The sequence below is a fragment of the Chiloscyllium plagiosum genome, unplaced genomic scaffold (assembly GCF_004010195.1).
Source record: "Chiloscyllium plagiosum isolate BGI_BamShark_2017 unplaced genomic scaffold, ASM401019v2 scaf_53667, whole genome shotgun sequence".
In the NCBI taxonomy this organism is placed as follows: Eukaryota; Metazoa; Chordata; class Chondrichthyes; order Orectolobiformes; family Hemiscylliidae; genus Chiloscyllium; species Chiloscyllium plagiosum.
Window position 1 is genome coordinate 2,695 of NW_025200511.1, and position 3,897 is coordinate 6,591.

Below are 3,897 nucleotides of genomic sequence, written 5' to 3' on the forward strand. Positions count from 1 at the left end.
TCACCCCTCACTCCCCCCCCCCCACATTCTCACCCTGCACCGCCCCCATTCCCCTGGCTGTACCTTGATTGGCCTTTTCAGAGCCTCCTGTATGTCCACCCTCTTCCTCATGATGGTTTGGTCAAGTTTCCTCTCGAAGGCCAGGAGGTCCATGTAGGCCTGGGATTCGGGAACCAGCTCTCGGATCTGGGCAGTGGGATAGTGGAGAGAGAGAGATATTGACAAACTCATCACCCATTCCCCAATCTTCCCACTTCCATCTCCCACTCCTTCCTACTTCAGCACCCGTCAACCCCCCTCCCCTCCACACCCACCAGCACCCACAACAGGAGGGGAGGGGATGGGAGGGGAGGGGAGGGGAAGTCAAGGCATAGACTGGGTTGAGGATGTCACTGGATTTTTCCAGACTGTGGGGTAACAAGCTCACAAAGCCACAGGGTGAAGCAGCAGGAAAAATCAAAGAATAAAGGTAAGGGAGTTGGAGATCACAGAAACTCTGTTTGATCAAACAGTTAATGAAAAAAAAAACTGGTGAAAGACAATGTGGATATTTTTAGTTCATAGACATGAGCTGAATTACAACATAAAGATGGAAAACTAAAGCAGTTGTAACAAAAAACATTAACAGAAGAAGCAGCTGAATGTATCCCAGGGTGTTACTATCGTAAACATGACCTCTTGATGAGGAAATGGAGACCATCACATATCCAGGCAGATGAGAAATGGGCAGAGGTTCATCAAGTCGTATTGCCAGTAGGGTAATGGAAAGGAGATGTTGTGGGTAGCACGTGAATTACCAGTAGGAGGTCATTTGAGAGTAAGGAAAATTCAAGCTAAAATACAAATACATGTTTATTGGCCTGGATTGTGTCTGGATGTGGTTGAATTTTGCCAGTCATGTGATATGAGGGATGTGACACGTGATAATTGGGAAACATCAGGCAGTGATTAAACCTACATCTTTAATACCCGTTGCTGCATTTGAGGAATCTTTTACAAGAGTCTTAATTGATTGTGTAGGACCTCTCCCTAAAACAAAAAGTGGGAATCAGTATCTGTTGACCATAACGGATGTGTCCACTAGAATTCCGGAGATCAATATCACAAGGAAGGGAGAAGAGTTACTCAAATCATTTACTAGTTACAGACTACCCATAGAGATACAGTCAGGTCAAGGGTCAGATTTTACATTAAAATTTCTCAAGGACGTTACAGATAGCTTAGCAACAAAAGAATTGAAATCCACAATATACCATCCAAAATCGCAGGGAGCTTTAGTAAGATGGCATCAAACTTTAAAGACCATGTTCAGATCTTACGGTTAAGACTACCCAGCTGTACTTTTTTACAATTGGGGTTATACCTAATAAATCAACCAAATTCAGTCCATTTGGAATAGTTTCTTGGCAAGAGGTAAGAGGACTACTAAAATTAACTGTGGAGAAATGGGGGCTACTAAAATTGATTGAAGAGAAATGAGGACTACTAAAATTAAATCTGGAGAAATGAGGACTACTAAAATTAAATCTGGAGAAATGAGGACTACTAAAATTAACTGTGGAGAAATGGGGGCTACTAAAATTAATTGAGGAGAAATGATAGAAAGATCTATCAGGTATTTCTCCAGAAAACTGGATATTCATCAGCAGAAATATTCCATAATTGAGTGGGAGCCCTTGAGTCTGGTGTTGGTGTTTCAACATTTATATTGCCGGTCATGTATCTGAAACAATTGTATATACATCATAGATTAAAGATTTTGGAAAAAAGTTAAGGACAAAAATTCTAGACTGTTTAAATGGAGCTTATTATTGCAGCCATTCAATTTGAAAGCTGTCCATGTAGCGGGTCGAGGGATTGTAATTGCCAATGTGTTGCTGGGAGAAAGTGAGAACTGCAGATGCTGGAGATCAGAGCTGAAAATGTGTTGCTGGAAAAGCACAGCAGGTCAGGCAGCATCCAGGGAACAGGAGAATCGACGTTTCGGGCATGAGCCCTTCTTCAGGAATGAGGAAAGTGTGTCCAGCAGGCTAAGATAAAAGGTAGGGAGGAGGGACTCACTGAAATTCTTCAAGGAAGGCATCGTTGCAAGAGGATTCGCAGTAGGTTAAAGGGTTATAGAGAGTGGGCAGGAAAGTGGAGTTGAGACCGAGATGAGATCAACCCTGATCATATTAAATGTCACAGCAGGCTCAAGGGGCTGAATGGCTTACATCTGCTCCGAGCTTTTACGTTCCTATGTTCTCCAGCTCCTGTTTCGTATGTTTTTATTCTTACAAACAGTGGGAGCATAATATAGCGACTTCCATGCCAGGAGTATACATCTGGTATAGGAACTTGTGGGCAGAGATTGCTACATGTTTAACACTCGCAAAACAGGCACAGTGAGTTCTCCCAAAGAATGAGATATTTCAATGATTTCAAATTTGGCAGCATAAGAAAAAGTCACTTATTAATTTAAGCCATTTGCGAAAAAAGCTTGAATGTTGTAACGTTGGTCCTTTTGACTTTGGCTCCCTACCAAGCCAGGGGGGAGAGGAAAGTACTCTTGATTGACACTGATGCCACATTGTACTTGGCGGTTGGAGGGGCGGGGCTCAAGGGCGGAGGAGCGGGAAGTGAAGGAGATGCGGTGGAGGGCATCGTCGACCACGTCGGGGGGGAAATTGCGGTCTTTGAAGAAGGAGGCCATCTGGGTTGTACGGTATTGGAACTGGTCCTCCTGGGAGCAGATGTGGCGGAAACGAAGGAATTGGGAGAATGGGATGGTGTGCCCCCTGTAGAAACGACCGAACCAGGAGGTCTATTTTAGCTTTCTGCAGTCACTGTGGTCTCGAGGCTGGATGTGGAAGCTCTTGTTCCTCTCTCTGTTCCACCTAAAAGCTGGGGTCCTCCTGCTGCTGGAATCTATTTCACTGAATGTGCCTTTGCCAAGGGTGTGTTTATGGGATGTTACTGTAGTGGAACAGTTAGTTTCTAATTAGTCAACTAATTAATAGTAGTTAACGTATATATTTATTTTGTTAAGTATTTTGAGAGTTACAGTTAAGCCAATTATTTTGTCTGTAGTGTAAAAGTAAAGTGCATTTTGCTTAAAGTCAAGTCAATTGACCAATCAAATCTCCTCTGGAACACAATGCCTTCCAACTAGTTTTAAATTAAGACAAGGTTCGGGCTGAGACTATCTTCCGAATCTATTTGGAGGGGGTTTGGTCAGGGTCAGGCAGGATTCGAACCTGGGTCCCCAGACGATTTCTTGGGTCTCGGCATTAACAGGCATTACCCCAATAGCAGCCCCTCCCCATGGGAGTGGATAGGGCTCCTGGATAATAACGCCCTGGGGGTGGGGGTGGGGCTGGGGGTGGAGTTCTTTCTCTTTCCGTCCCCATCTCTGTTGAAACTCCACTTTCTCAGGACTTTACACCGGGACAGTGCAGATCCCAGTGGATTCCGTGATCCAGGTACCAGATCCCTGGTACACCTCCCTCCGGCTCACTCACCCTCTGCGGTAGGATCTTGTCTGACATCTTCCGTCTCTTGGCGCTGCAATATTTCAACAGAAACACGAATTAAAAACACAAAGGGGGAGGGGAGCCACTCTGTAACTGAACAAGATCGTGAACATAACAGAAACCGCTGGCATCTGTGAAGAGAAAGCAGAGTTGAAAGTTCAGGTCTGAGGAAGGGTCACCCGACCAGAAACATTACCTCTGATTTCTCTCCACAGACACTGCCTGACCTGCTGAGCTTTTTCAGCAATTTCTGCTTTTGTTTCTGATTTACACCATCCACAGATTTTTTTGTGTTACTTCTCGAGATGATAACACTCTGGAGACAATCCCAGCCGGCCACAGGCTCCTCGACACATTAATCTAAAATGTTGCTGTGTACCTGCCA

The 3,897-nt window shown here is 44.6% G+C and overlaps 1 long non-coding RNA gene across 1 annotated transcript; it reads right to left on the minus strand.

Moving 5' to 3' along the window:
• Nucleotides 1-56: 56 nt before the first annotated feature.
• Nucleotides 57-3,622, minus strand: LOC122546079. The gene is made up of 2 exons (XR_006310659.1): nucleotides 3,501-3,622; nucleotides 57-186 (listed from the first exon to the last, which is right to left on the minus strand). It is a non-coding gene; the product is annotated as an uncharacterized LOC122546079 (long non-coding RNA).
• Between the last annotated feature and the right edge of the window lie 275 nt (nucleotides 3,623-3,897).